This window comes from Leptonychotes weddellii, chromosome 10 (genome assembly GCF_054177405.1).
Source record: "Leptonychotes weddellii isolate Sample4059 chromosome 10, ASM5417740v2, whole genome shotgun sequence".
Classification (NCBI taxonomy): domain Eukaryota; kingdom Metazoa; phylum Chordata; class Mammalia; order Carnivora; family Phocidae; genus Leptonychotes; species Leptonychotes weddellii.
In genome coordinates, this window is record NC_138378.1 from 37,789,971 (window position 1) to 37,809,041 (window position 19,071).

Sequence of the window (19,071 nt, forward strand, 5' to 3'; positions counted from 1 at the left end):
AACTACAAGTTAGAAGCCATGGGGAAAACCACCGGCCACTCAGAACTCTCTGGTTCTTCTGACTCCAGTGTGTCTGGAGGTCTCTCTCCCAGCCTGGATACCAAGGAGGCGGCACCTTGGAGGGAGAGCAGTGGAGTCCTGCCCTCCTCCCAACAGCGGTGACAATCTGGAGGTCCACAAGCCGCATCTAGGAGTTCAACTTGTTTTGTTTGGTTCTTGTAGCATTTATTTAAAAGATGTGGGTATCCTTTGCCAATACTTATCAATCGGGAGGATTTCCATAAAAATCTCTTGGAGGCCAACCCAACAGCTTTTCAACATAGCCTCATGCACAGCAGGCTGGGGACTGATGATGGTGGACACTGGGGACACTGGGGACACTGGGGATAGTGATGGACAGATGTTGGTGGAATAAATACCCCAGCTTTCTCGCCCTCAGGTGGGCAACTCAGCAGCACATTCTGTGCCTGTTTCTGGGTCCTCAGGTGGCTGGATCCCCAGTTGTACCTGCCCAAGTACACCCTGACTGGGCTTCCTTCCCATGCCTCTCTCTTCCTTTCCCACTCCCCTCCTCCCACTTCCAGGAATCATCTTGCAAATCATCTGCTTGCACTCAATCCTTGTCTGGTGCGGGAGAATTCAATCCAAGACACGTTCCACCAACTCCCAGGCCAGTCCTCCCTGTTTATCAGCCTCTAGCCCTGCCGGGCCAGTTCCTCAGAGCACTGAGCACCCCCACAAACCAGTCATTGTACAAGGACGGCTTGCCTCAGAGATCAAAGTGGCCTCTGCGTTCGGGAAAATATTGGGTCAAATAGCATGTCATTTCAGAAAAGCTCTCAAGTACAGCATTCCCCGAGCTCTGCAATTCCAGCCTCTTTCTCTGCTCTCTTTAAATGCCCATGCAAGCAGCTATTTACTCTCTGGCCCAGGGCACCACTAAAGGGCTCATTCTAAATATATCACGACAAACTCACAACCCTCCCGAGGCCCAAATGCATATTTGTGAGTGCCCAGTGCCTCCAAGGAAAACCCAGCCACAATGTGAAGTTCAAAGTGCGGCAGAGCCATCTTCCCTGTTCTCCCTTCTCCCTACCCACCCTCTGAGAAGCCAGGGGGATTTCTATGGGAAAGTAAAAATGGCAGGGCGTTGAGATTCATTGTCAGACTGGCTCCAAGGGCAAGAGAGTCGTAGGGTTTAACAATATGTCTGAAGCTTAAAATACGCACCAAAAAGTATTTGTCAAATACATTCTGTAGCCATTTAGGTGGATGACTTTTCCTTTCTTATTTTCTTCCCTCCCTCCCTCCCTCCCTTCCTCCCTCCCTCTGTCCCTTTCTTCTTTCCTGCCTTCCTTCCCTCTATCTCTCCGCACAAGGCATACATGGATGCCATTGCTTGTGATAGGCAAAGACTGGAACCGACCTTTGTGTCTATGGGTGCGGGGGGGTTAATTCCATTATGTTCTCTCCACCTAATAGAATACTCTGTGGCCTTTTCAGAGGGAGCTTAATGCTCTGAGCTGGAAGTACCTCCAAGACATATTGTTAAGTGAAAGAAGAGTGTGCGCCGTGTACTACCACTTCTGAAAAAAAGAAAAAAAAATGCTTATAAATGCATGCAACGTCTCTGGAAGGATAAACAAGAACCAGTCAGCAGGGGTTGCCTCTGGGGAGAAGTGGAACACAGGGAACAGAGGTGAAAAAGAAACTTCACTTTGCATGATACATGTATATATGTGCATGTCTGTGTACACACTCACACACACACACACTTAATGCAAAATCAATAAAAACCAAGAGAAAGGAGCCCTGTTCCCTAGTCTGAATCCACTAACCATGGTGTGCAGTCTCATGATGGGTTTCAGAATCTTATGTCGGCTTCCAGCCCAGTGTCTGGCTCAAAGGAAATAACCAATTGGTCTCTCTTGAATAAAGCCAGTGTGGTCCTATGTGTGGCCCCCGCCTCTCTAAATAAGCCTGCTAACTGCCTCCTCCAGGCAGAAGCAATAAAAATCAGAAGAATTCTAACAGGAACACAGAAGACACGCCTTCACTCATTCAGGACCCATTCGCTGAGCACCTCTGGTGTGCCAAACAGTGTCCTAGGCTCTGGGGTTACAGCAGAGCAAGCAGATAAAAATCCCTGCCCTCACGGGGCTTGCATTCTAACCAAGGAGGAGGGGGGATAGATGATCCACAAGTTGAATAAGTAACAGAAGCAGTGTGCCTAGGAGGGGGAATAGCAACAAAGTGGATAGGAAGTGGGTGGTTGCAATTTTAGGGTTTCAGAGGAGTCCTCACTGAGGTCAAGCCCTGAGAAGGGGAGAGAATGGGCTCTACAGTATCTGGGGGGAAAGCCAGAGGGGGCAGCAGGTGCAAAGACCCTACCTGACTTGAGAGGGGACGAAGCCCTCCCTCATTTGTGTGAAGGTCTGTGTGCCCTGGAGCACCTGGGAACTCCCCAGAAGCCTGGTTCTATCCTTTCCTGGTTTATATACATATTACTGGAATGGAAATGGACAAGTCAATCCCTATACTCAGAGTTGGGTGGAACCAACAGCCAGAGAGGATGGAGGGCTGTGACTGGTGCTCCCCTGGGGCCGTCCCAAGAGAGACAGATGCCCCCCTGGGACTGACCTCTGCCTCAGGCCCAGATTTGGAGAAAACAAGCTCTGGGGACCAAAACAAGAATAAATATTCCAAGAATACTTCATCCTGAATATCCCTTTACACAGACTTTCCCAGTGTGGGGTCTTCAGGTCACTCATCCTGCAAAATAATCCACTGGGAGAAAAGGGATGTAAGGTGGGAGCTCTTGGAGATGCATGGAAATAAGAAAACCTGCCTCACTTTGTTCATTGGGGGGAAGCATCCAAGCTCACTGGACAGAAAAGAGCCCTGATGTCGGGTAACCGTCCATCTGTGGGAGTACATTCAGTGCAAGGAAGTGCCTCCTCCCACGGCCCTTAAAATCTTTCCCTTTGCTGAAGGATGGGGGGCAGGTGCAAGGGGACTTCCTAAAAATGCTACCTGAAAACTCTATAGCTGGGGAAATGTCCCACAGAAATGAGTGCTTCCATCGCCTATGAGCACCTGAAGGCGTGTGCAAGAATATTCATAGCAGCACTGTTCACAATAGCCCCAAACTGGAACCAAACTCCCACCAGCAGGAGGCTATATAAATAACGTGCGTATGTTCACACAACAGAACACAACTCAGTAAGAAAAAAATAAACCACTGCAACGTACAGCAGTGTGGTTAAGCCTCAGACACATAATGCCGACCAAATGATTCCATTTACGTGAAGGTCAAGGGCAGGCAACACACACCGATGGTGACAGAGGTCAGAGTGGCAGCTGATTTAGGGGGGTGACTGACTTAAAGGAGCATGAGGGAAGCCCTGAGAGCTGGGGTGCCCCATACTTTGATCTGGGCCATACAGCTATATACACATGCAGCATCCAGCAAGTGGCCCACTCCAATCCCTGCACTTACTGTCTATAGGTTATGTGCCCATAAAAAGCTAACAACAAAATAAAGAGTAAAAACATAAAAATAGAGGCTGGAAAGGGAGAAGAGGTAACCCAGAGCTGCCTGCTTTTCTTGTCCTGTTAGGGACTCCCTAAAAGCCTTGAGGAGGTGGGGGTCCTTTTCTCTCCACCTCCTGCATGAGCTCAGCCTCAACCACCTCCAGCCCCTGGTGGGTCCCTTCACTGTTCCTCTGGCACCCGCTCCACCCACTGCTGACGTGGCCGCCATCAGAGATCACACCTGACCTACTTAGGGACCTGAAATGGACTCTGTAGGGAAGAGGAGAGGGAAATGAGGTGTAGGGATGGTGGAGTGTCTTTCCAAAACATGAATCTGGGTAGGCCACTCCTGTAGTTGACTCTCCTCAATGACTTGCCTTTGTCCTCAGGATAAAATCCTAACTCCTTAATGTGGCTTACAAGCCCATCCAGGTCCCACCGTAGCCCCCTCCTCTTATCCCCCTCCTTCTCCCCAACATAACCCACGTCAGGTCCCCAACTGGGTCATGCATGGGCAATGCCTAGCGAGTACCAGGCATGTGATAAATGTTAGTTTTCCTTCCCTGAATGAGGGGGGTGGAGCGGTTGGTGTGAGGAAGGGCTGAGGGTATAGGGATTGGCTCTGGGGAATCCTGGAAGGGCCTTCAGGGCTGGAACCAGGGCCAAGCAGACTTTCACAGTGGGCCAGAAGTCTCCCTCCCTTTGGGTTCTCATCCACTGTGACTCCTTGTCCCAGGGAGGGGAGAAAAGGCCTAGAATGAGGCCTTTTTAGAGGCAGGTTTTCTTATTTCCATGCATCTCCAAGAGCTCCCACCTTACATCCCTTTGGGGGGACCATTGGGAGGATTCTTTCTTTCTTTCTTTGTTGTGCTTGAAGATACCATAAACCCTTTTGGGTGGTGACCCCTGGCCTTCAGCTTGTCCCCCACCCCCACTGCCATACCAAAAGTTGGCTCTGCCCCCTACTTGGGGCTCATCACATTGGGGGAAATGGCTGGGCCCCTGAGCTTCTTCTGATGGATTTGGCATAAGATAACTTACTGGAAGAGTTTCAGAGATTGTCCCTTCCTCACGACATGCTGGAATGGGAGGTGCTGGTCTGTGACCTCTAGCCCCTCTCCTCTCCTGGCCTCCTGTAACCAAATAAGACAGGGAAGGAGGAGGTGAGGGAGAAGGCAGCTGGGAAAGAGACCAGGGCAGTCACTTCTCCATTCCCTTGGTGCCTTCCTTTCTGGTGACCCTTGTTTCTGTTCTGCCCCTCTTTTCTTTCTCTCCTCCCCCTGTCTGGGTTCTTAGATCTTTTTCTGAAAACACAAAGCCAAGTCAACTATCTTGGAATACCCCGACTCCAAGAAAACTGTGTTGAAGGGGGTGGAAAAGACTCCCAAGGTGGTTGAGAGTTTCAAGTTGGGTGAACCTCCCAAAGAGGCTTAAGTCCCCAAGACATATGAGTTCCCCAAAGGGGTCAAGTCCTATGTGTTGGTCAAGACAACACATGGGCCCAAAATGGAGCTGGGCCGTCGGGGCAGTTGCTGCTGCAGCTGCCCCAGATGGGCATCCAGTCTGTCTTCACACTCACGACTCAGCCCAGCAGCCCAGCCGGCAAACGTGCAGCTAGAAGGCCAGCACCATCTGCCTGCTCCCCAACACCTCTCTTACCCTCCCTGATCCCCGCGACTCATTCCTTCCTCCATTCACTCTCTCACCATTTATTCCCAGCCACTAGCACTGGTCTGACACAAGTAGATGCCCAACAATATGTGAGGGATGGATGGATGGAGGGCTGGACCTGTGGATGGAGGGCTGGACCTACCTGGAACGGAGTTGTAGCAATCTTGGATGCCCAGCCCGTGTTCATAGGGCTTTACCAATTCCTTCTGCCAGTGCCTGCCTCTCTTTACACAAAAGCTTTCACTGAAGCCTCAGAAGGTTGCCCTGCCCATGAGCAGGGCAGGCTAGAACGGTCAGGGGATTTAAGCCCACCCCCAGCAGCCCTCAGGCAATGGCTGATGGGAACTGGTGTACAAATACTAACCTTCCTTCCCTCCAGGGGGGTCATCCTGAAGAGTGGGCACTACCCTGCCCCCACCCCCCGCCGGTTTCCCCACACCATTGAGCTCTGGTTGCCTACAGTGGTAGCCTGCTTTGTGACATACCTGCATGACTCCTTCCCTTCCCTGTCCACCCCACCCCAGGCCTCCCCAGTGTCTCGGGGGCCCCTCCCAAATAAATGCCTTACCTTTAAATCCTTGTCTCAGGCTCCAATAGCACGACTTCTCTCAGACCTACGGCATCCAACACTGCATAGAGCTGAATTTGGGCCTCCGAAGCCAGGCCCTGGACCCATGCCTGGATGTCCACAGAGCACACAGCGGGTGGGTGTCGGAAAGGACAGAGCCGGCGAGGATTCACAAACAGAAGGGCCGTGACTGCCAAACCGAAAGAAGCAGCCAGGATTCCAGGGGTAAAGGAAAATATGAGGCCACGGGGACACAGTAACGAGTGACAAAAGCAGAAATTAAGGTTGGAAATGAAAAGCCCTCTACAGGAACCGTGCCAGATGCCTGGAGGGGGCCCGCCCCGCCCCCTCTGTTCTGGCTTGTGAAGAGGGCTGCGGTGGTAAGGGGAGGGAAGCTCGTGGCTCAAACATATGAAACGCAGCAAAAGCCTGTTTGCCACATCCTGTTCCAGCCCTGGAAGGCCCAGGAGCTCCACGATGACAAGCATAAAGCATGCACTCAAGCCTGGATGGTGCCAGGAGCTCTGTTTGACTTGGCAGAGATGCCTAAGGGATAAAGTGGAATCTGAATGCACATTCCCAGGTCCCCTGTTGGGGGATCCATGCCTTTGACCCCGTGAGGCCCACAGCTCCCTTTTGAGGGTGCGACTAAGGAAAGTCCCTTGGTGGTCTTGAGATTTCACATCTGGGATCCCGAGTTAAAGGTGGCTCTCTGGCTTCAGAGGAGAATGGGACTGGCATATCTGGCTGACAAGGACAAGATATGGCCACCATGCATGGAGCAGTGGGCCCTGGGAAGGGAAGCTGGGAGTCTGGGATGCATTGACCTTGCAGTGAGCACAGGGTGCCCTCCCCACACCCAGAGGATGACTGGACTCAACTTCAACTAGTTCTGAGGAGGCCTGGGTGGGGTCCATGCACTCCCGTTCAGTATTCCACATTAAGTCCTAAGTCAGCCCAACCTTCAGTTGGGCTTCCAGATTTGTTTCTAAAACACAAACTACAGGTCACATCTAACTGAAAGGATATTTACACTGCCTAGGACACAAAAAGAAATGTCTGGGTGTAGGGTAGCAGTGGGCAGAGAACCTGTGTCGAGAGCAGGACCAGGCACCTAGAGCCTAAGATATGAAACCTGTATTTTGAGTTAACTCCTTGGGCTGCTGTTAACCACACTTAGGCTTATCCTTATTTGAATGGCCGTATCTAACTGGCAGGTGCTGTCAGCATTGAGCATGCATTGATCTCAAGAAAAAGACTGATTTCAAGAAAAAATATAAAATGTCTCATTAGTCATGTTTTATATTGATTACATGTTCAAATGATAATGTTTTTATATATTGGGTTAAATAAAATATGTTATTAAAATTAATCTCACTTTGTTACAGGTTTGTGTCCCCCCAAAATATGTCGGAGTCCTAACCACAAAATGTTCTCTTATTTGGAAATAGGGTTGCAGATGTAATCAAATAAGATGAGGTCATACTGGAGTAGGGTGGGCCCTTAATCCAATATGATTGGTGTCCTTATAAGAAGAGAAGAGATGTGGTGATGTGTCTACAGGCCAAGGAACACCAAGGATCGCTGGCAAACACCGGCAGATAGAAGAGGCAAGGATTCCCCCTCCCTACAGGTGTCAGAGGGAGCACAGCCCTGCCCACACCTTGATCTTGGACTTCTGGCCTCCAGAACTGTGGGACAATACATTTCTGTTGTTTAAGCCACCCAGTTTCTGATACGTCGTTACAGCACCCGTAGGAAAATGGGATGGAAACGAATGCATCTCTTCTATTTATTTTCATGTGTTGACCAGAATCTTGTGAAGTAGGCATATTATCGTTTCCATTTTCCAGATGAGACAACTGAGGCTGGGAGGAGCCCAACAGTGTGAGTAAAGTTGCCAGAGCTACTAAGTAACAGACACTTATCTGCAGACCTCATGGTCTCTCCAGGACTGATCAGAGATACACATCTGTTCATCCTACACTGTTTATTGAACACCTACGATTTGCCAGACACTGTTCTAAGCACTCACTAGAGACAGATTAAGGAACAAAACAAAGATCCCTGCCTCCTTGTGCTTACACTGTAGCAGGGAGAGACAGGCATTAAATAATAAACATAATGAATATGGAAATTATTTATTGTGTCAGAGTTAAATGTTATGAGGGAGTAAGTAGGACAGGATAAGGGGGTGGGGGTGCAAGTGGGGGTGGGGGTCACGTGTATTAGAGGTATTAGAGGGTCAGGGTTGGCCTCACAAGAGGGCAAGATTTCAGCAACGATATGAAGGAGCTGAGGGAAGAAACCATGCTGATATCTGCAGGAAGCATGCCCCAGCATAGGGAACAGCTGGTACAAAACCATCCCATGAAGACCTGAGACGGAATCAAGAGGAGATGAGGCACCTTCCAGGTGGGTTCTTGGCACTTTTGCTGCTCATTTTGAATGTTCTCTTTTCAGGGCTACTGGGTGGCTCAGTCGGTTAAGCCTCTGGTTCTTGATTTCGGCTCAGGTCATGATCTCAGAGTCGTGAGATTGAGCCCCATGTCAGACACCGTGCCGGGTGTGGAGCCTGCTTAAGATTCTCTCCTTCCCACCGCCACCCACCTCACACATGCTCTCTGTCTCTCTGAAAAAAAAAAAGTGAGTGGTTTTTTTCTTCTCACCTCTTCATGAGCCTTGACCCCAAGGCCCCTCCAAAAGAGCCCTTAGAAGGCTCATCTGGGGTTGCTCTACATGGGTGGACAACTCAGCCACTGTGGAAAGCCTGGTACAGAAGGAGGTCAGATGTCCACCCACCGAGGACAGTCCAGAGCAGCTGGTCCCACAGATTCTGGGAGTCCAGGGTGGATAAGTAGAAGACACCCCCCCACACACTGAATGGGGTCAAACAGGCTGCTGTCCTTGAGTCTGCAGGAAGGCCTGGGCCAAGGACAGAACCAGAGAGAGAAAATGTTTCACTTGCCCAGAATGTACCACTTACATTTTACTTATCTGCAGGTATAATGACAACTATGTCCCTGTCAGCCATGGGGTGAAAATAGGTGACGATTATTTGTTTAAGGCAGTCTAGCCCCAGGTGTGTCAAGCATGGCATGGGGAGTATTTTGGGAACACGTCCCAAGAAGAAGAGTCTGAGATCAAGTTAAATATCCCTTCTCTGAGAACAGGGTGTGACTCTGACAGTCCCTGAGCCTTGGAGAGAATGATTCTCCTGGATGTTAAATTGTACGGTGTTACCATTATTTATTCCCGTAAGAACACCATCACTCTTATGAGATGCCCATACAGTGCATTAACCACACTTCCCTGGCCAAGGCAAATAACAGAAAGCCAGAAAGCCGGGCGTCCCCACAGGCATCATCAGAGGGGTGTTGTGTTGACCACATGAAAATAATCTTGATTCCCAGGGCTCCAGTCGTCCTGGCCAGAAGGGGTAGGGCCAAGAGGCAGTTCCATTTCTTGGCAGAGAAGGCAGACAGATTCTCCTCCCACTCCGTGGCCCAACCCCTCCATGCTGTTTGCTGCTCACATCTGTCCTCCATTTAGACCAGTATTGTTTGACAGGATGGTGGCTCTGGAGGGGAGCCCTCCTCTTGGCTGGAACAGAGGAAAGAGAATGGAGCAAGGTCACAGCCCTGGGGTCAAGAGCCAGCATCCTCACCCTCTCTCCATTCCCTACCAGGGTGCCCCTCATGCCTCCATTTTAATTCAATTCCCATTTTGCTGATGGGGAAATAAAGACCCACCAGAGGGGGCCAGATTCTTCCCAAGATTGTGCTGAATTCAAGACAGAGCTGACTTCTAAGCCCATGCCACCTCCCACTTATTCCCTCTTTCGCTGACGTCCACCTCCTTGGAACAATGGAAAACAACTTCCAGGAAAACCCATGGAGACTTCTAAACTTGAGAGAGGCCAGAGAACAGACATTTTCATTAATAAGCATCTTAACCAGGGGTCTTCAAACTGTGTTCCCAGGAGCCCCTAGGGACTTCTGGTGCTATGACATGGGGCCGTGGCTGCCCACCTCACCCCACCCCTACCGCCAGGATGGCACCACAAGATTGCAGTTCTCATCTCCTCTATACTTTGAGTTCCCACACTGGACTTCACTTAAAGAATTCCTTATCCCAAACACAGGCTTGAAGTAGAAAGGCAAAGTGTGGTGCAGTCAGTCAGTACTGCTTGGGCATCACAAAGGCACGAACTACTGATACAATGACCAGCATGGTTGTCTCTCAAGTGCATTATGTTGGCTGAGAGGAGCCCTGCTTTCAAAAGGTTGCATACAGTATGATTCCACTTATATGACATTCTAGGAATTGTGGGGACAGAAAACAGATCAGTGATTGCTAGGAGCTGGGGAAGGCAAGGCTGACTGTAGAGGGTCACAAGGGTTTTGGGTTCATGGGAATGGTCCGCGTCTTGATAGTGGTGAGGACTGCACGCTATATGCATCTGTCAGAAGTCATAGACCTGTGTGCTAAAAAGGGTGAATTTTACTGTATGTAAACAATACCTGAATAAACCCCACTTTAAAAGAAAAACAAAACTTGGAGATCCCTGCCTGAGAAATCTTTCATTCTAATGTCCTCATGAACAAGTAAACAAATGAAGCTAAAGGTAATTGCCTCTGAGTCTGAAGGATAAGAAAGGGGATGACCTCCCACTAAGGGCCTTCTGCATGTTAGGTAATCCCCTAGTAGTTTCAGTTCACTTCTTAAAATTCAAAGTTGTATATATATATATATATTATCCTCACAATAATTCTCTGGAGAAGGTGAAACTCGATAGGCTAATTGTGGCAGATTGCATTTTCCAGAACAGCAAGAGATAATGTAAAATAAATAAATAAATAAAATAGTAAAATGCTGTGTTTTTAGCTACTTTGTTTGGGAGGTGATTTGCTATGCAGCAGTAGATAATTGGAACACTGGGTAACCAGCCCAAGGCATCTCCACAGCCAGCACTCACTCCCTGCATCCCAGATCTGCTGCCTCTCTGTTCTGCTTTGTTCCTAAATAAGGCATTGTGGGTCCAAGCCTCCAGACACAGCCACAGAAAGAAACTCTGAACACACCACTCTCTAGAGCAGCAGGACCCAGCCCTTCTCTGAAAGACAGGTGCCAAAGTGGTGCCTGACCCATAGTAGGTGCTCAATAAATATCTGGCAAATAATAGATTCCAGGCCCATTCTAGGAGCTGACATTAACAGTGAAAAAGACGCAGTTCCTGATCATATGGAGACTGATCTTTAGGGAGGAGATAGCAATAATAAGAAGATGATTTTAGATACCAACTGACATGAAGAAAATGAGCAGGGCCATGTGATAAAGGGGACTGGATGTGGTATGGAAATCAAGGAAGCCCTCTCTAAGCAGGTGACATTTGAAACCTGAAGGATAAAAAAGATGCCATCTTTGGGCAAATGAGAAGGTATATTCCTGGGAATGGCCAAATAAAATAGCTTAAAAAGACATATACACTCACAAACAATTCTAAAATAGAAAAGGAAGACTCAGATTAGTGGAAGCCTCCATTATTCTAGAGACAAGCAACTAAAACAAATAGTAAATGAGAGTATGAAGTAAAGGGAAGGGCATTGGTTAAGAGTCCAGCTTTGTCACTAATTCCCCCTCAAGGTCATTTTCTCTCTCTGGGCCTCTGTTTTGCTTGTTATGAAATGAGAAGGTTGGACTGGAATCGGCAGTAGGAGGGAGCCAGCTCACACCAGCTGGTGGGAGTAGACTGTGTGCGTCTCTTCCTGGCTCCACATTCAGTGGTGTCACACTGGTAGGCTGAAATTGGCCACTGAGGGAGTATCCACACCATAGAAGCTGACAAATGCTGTAAGCGGGACTGTTTGCTGTTGTTGTTTTAGAGCTGGTTGTTAAACACTTACCAGCACACCACTGAAGTAAATAAGTGCTTCTCAAATGTCTTGCTAAAGTCTCCTATTGTCATTTTTAAAATTCACAATTTTACATTCTATACCCAATTGTATATGGGCTTCCTGTTTCCTCGCATACTTGAAAATATAAAATTTTATTTTCCTAACTTCAGGAAGATGCATAGTGGTAATTCTGTGGATTTTTTACATGTCACTCACACACACACACACACATGCTCCTCCCTGGCTAAGTGTTGCCCTGTGGTCAAGGTTGGCATTATTCAGTCCCTCCAAGAGTGAGACCTCCCCCCTCATCATCTGTCTCCCTCCCTTGCCTCTTTTCCAAACCCAAAGCCTTCCCTGACTTGGATTTGAATTTGGGCACTGGGGAGGAATAAGCCAGCCCCTGTAGTACATTTGTGCAAGTGCATTTGCACAAGTGCATTTGTGCCCTGGGGCATTTGTGCCCTGGGGCTCAGCACAGAAGCTGGCCATGGTCTGCTCTTGACACTGGGGTCCAGGCCTGGCCAAGCAGACATTCCCCACCCTCTCGTGACACTGCAGCCATGGGACTCCTTGCAGGTGGCCCTACCCATGCTGCCAGCATCCACGGGTCATTTCCCTGCAGACAGAAAGGAATGAGAACTTCCTTTTCCTCCTCCTCCTTCTCCTCCTGCTCTGGAAGTATGTGGGCTTAGCTCATCACACTGGGGCTAGGTCTGGGAGATCTGTTTTCTGTGTTCCAGACTTGTGGCTGCCGCAGGCTTCCTGGCTGACCTTGGACAGATGGTTATGTTTTGTCTGTGCCTATTTTTCTGCCATCAGCTGCTGCTTACCTCACTGCTGGGGATGGCTGGGTGGATGTCTGAGGCAGCCTCAAAAAAGCAGACAATAATAGTTCCATGGACTATGGTTCCATACTATTGAGACAGGGGCAGAGACCCCATTTCCACAGATGATAGGCCCTGGGTGCTAGAGCATACATCATAGAAAGTTCCATGAAAAAAAATGTTTACATAGCAACACCATCCCCCAAAGGAGGCTAGAGAACTCTGTGGAAGGGAGAAGGCAGAATATGATGGGAATTGGGTGGGAGTGGGAGAAGGGAACAGCTGAATATTGAAGGGACCATCTCTTCCCTCTCCTCTAAACTTCTCAAAGCAGTGCTCGCTGACTCTGCCTCCTCAGTTCCCCAGGACCCCCTCCCCATCCTGCCACCAAATTGGCACCAAGGATGTCAGTGGCTGTTCCTTGCTAACCCAATGGCCAATCTTCCTAACTAATATCATTACCCACCTTGTCCCATTTGGAAAAATCCTTCATTCTCTTTCTTAAACCTCTCTACTCTCCTCTCTTAGTTCAGGTTCACTCAAAGTGGAATCTAAGACAAGGACTTGGGTGCAGAGAGTTTATTTGGGAGGTGGTCCCAGGAAGCAGAATTGAGATGCAGGGAAAGTGGGACAAGGAAGGAACATGTTTTCAGACTCCTGCTTTGGGCAGCTGGGGCTCCATCCCTCCTGGGTCGTCTGAGGAACTATATAGGATACACCTTAGAATTGCTTCTGCCAAGGATGAAGGGCAGGAGCATTTAGCTGGACTGTTGGCACCCACTGGTTGAGGGTCACTCACCAAGGGCGTTAACTCCCTAAGGCAAGAGAGCAGAGAGCCATGGTGGGTGCTTGAGGTGGGGAGCCATCTGCATGCACAGGAACTGTCCATGCTGCATGCAGCTCCATTCAGTGGTAGACTGAGGGAGGATATGGGGGACACTAGTATGTCTTCTAGACTTGGCCTCCATGACAGCTCACTCCTGTAATTCTCCTCCTGCCTTTTACCACACGCTCTCCATCTGTTTCCAGAATCCTCTTCATTCTGTTCCACCCCTCACAGCCACCTTAACCAACTGCACTCCTTTGCTATCCTGCCAGTCCCCTCCTCATCCAGTGCCTTTGGCTCGTCTCCACTGATGCACTAAGCACACTTTTCTGTTTGGATTTCATCCTCTTCCAAGAAACTTCTTAAAGGCAGGGACAGGACTTCTGGTGGCCTACTATGTGTTGGGCACATAGTAGGAGCTCAAAAAAGTATAGCTCCTCTCCCCTTCCCCCTACTAAGGGCAATGTTATAGAATCACGTTGTGATTCCCTGATAACGTTGACAGTATGGAATTTCCCAATCCCTAAGATCTAATGTGAAAGTTACTTGCTAGTTTCTATTTTCTTTACTTTCTGGAGAAAACAAGGCCCCAGGATGGTGGGAGTTGCCAACCTGGTAGGTGGGATACTGTCTCTCTGGGATGCTACCCTGAAAGCCACCCAACTCAGAACCTCTCCATCCATTATTTCCCCTCCTTATTTCACAGGGCTCATTGACCTTACAATTCTATGTGCCTTCCAGGCAATATAGGGCTTGTTATAAAGAAATGAAGCTTGGAGACTCCAATTAACCGGTAGATGAGCAGCCATTCCATGCACCGGACTGTGCCAGGCACTGGCTGCAAGAAGGAGAAAATGGATGAGGAAGAAGAAGGGAAGAAGCAGAGGACACCCCTGTCTTTAAGGAGTTTATAATCTATGCGGTGCAGGCAAGGCTGAGAACACAGACTTCCCTGCTGAGAAATGCTCGTGTCGCCACAATCAACTGGAAAACAAAAAGCTGTTTAGTAAATGGTGCTAGGGAAACAGATGAAAAAAAATTAAATTGGATCCCCACCTATCACTTCATACAAAGGTGAACTCTAGCTGAGTTAAAGACCTAAAATAAGATGTTAACTGTCAAGAAAAAACATGGTAGGGAACACCTTTATGGCCCAAGGATAGAAAATTAAATACACCTTTAAGTGTACAAACAATAAGGCAAAATATTGGTGAATTGGTTTTATCAAAACTGAGCATCTCTATTCCACAAAGTTCACAGGCAGACAACAAAATGAGGGAAAATATTTGCAATGTCTAAAACTGACAAATTAGTATTTAAAATATTTGCAGACTTTTTGCAAATCAATGAGAAAAAAAAGCAAACCCAATCAAAAAATGGGCAAATGGCATGAAGAGGCAATCAACATAAGAGGAAACCTAAAAGCTAACAACTATTTAAAGAAATACTTAAAATTACTAGTAATTACACAAGTTGAAAATTAAAATAATGAGATGATGATTTGGAATAGAAGGACTTTCCACCCTACTGGTGCACATGAGTGTGAACTGGCATGGTCAACACACTTCTTATTCTAAAAAGAAGTCACTCATCCTGTAACCCAGAAATTCTGCCCGAGTAAATCCCCAGATTTGCTCTGACAAACCTATAATTGGCTGAAGATAGAGCTGTGCATCATGTTGGTGGTGGTGATGACAGGAGCCAGAAGCAAGGTGAATGTCCTCCACTTGCAGTGGAGAAACTGTGCACACCATGTGCAGCTGGGAGGTCCAGCCAACAGTTTAAAGCAACAAAATAGCACATATTGGTATCATAGGGGGCTCTATAACAGTACTGAGTGGGGGGGAAAAAGCAGAATGAGATCTATAACATGATAGCATTTATATAAATTTAAAGGCATGCACTGAAAATAACAAAACATATTTTCAAGCAAAGGAATAGACCAAATGGTGCTATACCAGTCACTATGGCTCTGTGACAGATTATCCCAAAACTTAGTGACTTAAAACAGCCATTCTATTCTATTGCATGGATTCCATGAGTCAGGACCTTGGACAGGTTTGCCAGGAGACACTTGAGCTCCACATGGCATTGACTTGGAGTCACTATGTGGTATCTGTGGGAAGCTGAGCTGGTCTGCAGGGCTCAAGGCATCTTGCTGACATGTCTGGCATTTTGGCAGAGGCTCAGCTGGGGCTGTCAACCAGAGTGCCTCTAGCATTGGCATGGTAGTCTCAGGGTAGTTGGAGTTCTTACACAGACGCTCAGAGTACCAGCAAGCAAGGAGGTGGCTGCATGGAAGTCACATGGCATCACTTCCACCACACTCCACCGGTGGAAGCAGTCACAAGCCCATTCAAATTCATAGAGAGGGACATAGACTCTGCTTCTTTATGGGAGAAGTTTCAAAGAATTTGTGGTCATTTAAAAACCTCCTCTGGGAGGGGGAGGAGCAAGATGGCAGAGGAGTAGGAGACCTAAATTTCGTATGGTCCCAGGAATTCAGCTGGATAGGGATCAAACCATTCTGAACACCTACGAACTCAACAGGAGATCGAAGAAAAGAATAGCAGCAACTCTCTGAACAGAAAAGCGACCACTTTCTGGAAGGTAGGACACGTGCAGAAGTGAATCCAAGGCGATATTCGGGAGGATAGACAGCGGGGGAGGGGGCCTCCGTCAGCCGCTATCGGCAAGTGATAGAGCAGCGGAGCACAAGATCAGAACTTTTAGAAGTCAGCTCCGCTGAGGGTCGTTGCTCCAGTGGCTAAGCAGGGGGTGGAACCCTTGCTGGGACAGTGTGGTCTCAGGACCCTCGGGGTCACAGAAAGACCGGGGGTGCCTGAGTGTGGCAGAGCTCCCAGGTATCAGAGTGGGGAAGCCAGCTGCAGAGAGGGAGCCGAGGAGCGGACTCTCAGCTCAGGGTTGCCATAAACCGTGATCCATGGCACAGTCGGGCCACTGCTCCTCCAGCAGGGACCCAACAAGCGGCAGATCTGGGGAGAGTCCCCTTTCTCCCCCGGGAGGAGTGGCATGGGAGTGCACCGCAGGGATCTGCTGGGTTTAGAGACTCCACATGGGGTCATGTGGCAGAGATAGAAATGCTCCATCACAGGCCGGGTGAGCACGAAGTGCGGCCGGAGACCGGGGAGACAGGAGTGACTGACTGCTTTTCTCTGGGGGCTCACTGAGGAGCAGGGACCCGACTTCTCGGGTCCTCCGGGGCAGAGATTGGGAGGCCGCCATTTTCACTCTCGTCCTCCAAAGCTGTACGGAGAGCTTGTCGGGAGCAAAAGCTCCCGAGAGCAAACCCAAGCAGATTACTTAGCCCAGACTCGGCAAGGGCAGGGCAATTCTGCCTCCAGCAAATACATTTGGGAACAACGGCAACAGGCCCGTCCCCCAGAAGATCAGCGAGAACAGCCAGCCAAGACCAAGTTTACCGATCAATGAGAACGGCAGAACTCCAGCACTAGGGGAATACTGCACATAGAATCCATGGCTTTTTTCCCACGATTCTTTAGTCTTTCAAAGTTAATTTTTAAAATTTTCTTTGTTTTTCTCTTTTTCTGTTTTTAGCTGAATTTTTCTTCTTTCCTTTTTCAACCAACGTCTTATCAATTCCTTTTTAAAAATCTTTTTTTAATTTTTCATTTTTACAGTCATATTCTATCTCTTCATTGTATTTAACCTTATTTAATGTATATATATACATTTTTCTTTCTTTAAAATTTTGGGATACAGTTTCTTCTAACAGACCAAAACATACCCTAAATCTAGTGTATGACATTGTCCTAGTCTCCCTCCTGATCACATTCTCTCTTTTTTAAAAAATTTTTTTTCATTCTTTTTTCAACCAACTTCTTATCTCATCAATTCCTTCTTTAAAATCCTTTTTAATTTTCATCTTTACAGTCATATTCCATCCCTTCATCATATTTACCCCTATTTTTGTATATATATATTTCTTTCTTTAAAACTTTGGGAGGCAACTTCTTCTAACAGACCAAAATACACCCAAAATCTTCCAGCAGGGACCCAACAAGCGGCAGATCTGACTCTGTTATATTCACCAGCCTGATGATACTCTTTTTCTTTCCTTCCCCCCCCAACCCCGGTTTTGGGTCTCTTCTGATTTGTTTAGTGTATATTTTTCTGGGGTCATTGTTACTCTTTTAGCATTTCTTTAGCATTTTGTTCTCTCATTCATCTATTCTCCTCTGGACAAAATGACAAGACGGAAAAACTCACCTCAAAAAAAAAGAACAAGAGGCAGTACTGACTGCCAGGGACCTAATCAATACAGACATTAGTAAGATGTCAGAACTAGAGTTCAGAATGACTATTATGAAGATACTAGCTGGGCTTGAAAAAAGCATGAAAGTTATTAGAGAAACACTGGAGAAATAAAAGAACTAAAATCTAACCAAGTCAAAATCAAAAAGGCTATTAATGAGGTGCAATCAAAAATGGAGGCTCTAACTGCTAGGATAAATGAGAGAATTAGTGATATAGAAGACCAAATGATGGAGAATGAAGAAGCTGAGAAAAAGAGAGATAAACAACTACTGGATCACAAGGGGAGAATTCGAGAGATAAGTGATACCATAAAGCGAAACATTAGAATAACTGGAATCCCAGAAGAAGAAGAAAGAGAGAGGGGGGCAGAAGGTATATTGGAGCAAATTATAGTAGAGAACTTCCCTAATTTGGGGAAGGAAACAGGCATCAAAATCCAGGAGGCACAGAGAACCCCCCTCAAAATCAATAAAATAGGTCAACATCTCGACATCTAATAGTAAAACTCACAAGTCTCAGAGACAACCCTGAAAGCAGCTTGGGACAAGAGGTCTCTAACCTACAATGGTAGAAAAATTAGATTGGCAACAGACCTATCCACAGAGACCTGGCAGGCCAGAAAGGACTGGCATGATATATTCAGAGAACTAAATGAGAAAAAATATGCAGCCAAGAATACTATATCCAGCTAGGCTGTCATTGAAAATAGAAGGAGAGGGGCACCTGAGTGGCTCAGTTGGTTAAGTGGCTGCCTTCGGCTCAGGTCATGATCCCAGGGTCCTGGGATCGAGCCCTGCATCGGCCTCCCTGCTCAGCAGGGAGCCTGCTTCTCCTTCTCCCTCTGCCTGCCTCTCTGCCTACTTGTGCTCTATCTCTCTGTCAAATAAATAAATAAAATATTTTTTAAAAAAAATTAAAAAAGAAAATAGAAGGAGGACAAACAAAAACTAAAAGAATTTGCAAGCCCTACAAGAAATATTGAAAGGGGTCCTCTAAGCAAAGAAAGAGCTTAAAAGGAACATAGACCAGAAAGGAACAGAGACAATATACGGTAACAGTCACCTTACAGGCAATACAATGGCACTAAATTCATATCTTTCAGTAGTTACACTGAATGTAATTGGGCTAAATGCCCCAATCAAAAGACACAGGGTATCAGATTGGATAAAAAAACAAGACCCATCAATATACTGTCTGCAAGAGACTCGTTTTAGATGCAAAGACACCTCCAGATTTAAAGTGAGGGGGTGGAAAACAATTTACCATGTTAATGGACATCAAAAGAAATCTGGGATGGCAATCCTTATACCAGACAAATTAGATTTTAAACCAAAGACTATAATAAGAGATGAAGAAGGACACTACATCATACTTAAAGGGTCTATCCAACAAGAAGATCTAACAGTTTTAAATTTCTATGCCCCTAACATGGGAGCAGCCAATTATATA

General features: G+C 47.3%; 1 long non-coding RNA gene across 1 annotated transcript in view; it reads right to left on the reverse strand.

Moving 5' to 3' along the window:
* Positions 1 to 7,898: 7,898 nt before the first annotated feature.
* Positions 7,899 to 19,071, reverse strand: part of LOC145723694 (uncharacterized) — a 38,759-nt gene continuing 27,586 nt past the window's right edge. The window contains exon 2 of the long non-coding RNA XR_014148951.1: positions 7,899 to 9,376. This is a non-coding gene — a long non-coding RNA (uncharacterized LOC145723694). The remainder of the gene's footprint in view (positions 9,377 to 19,071) is intronic.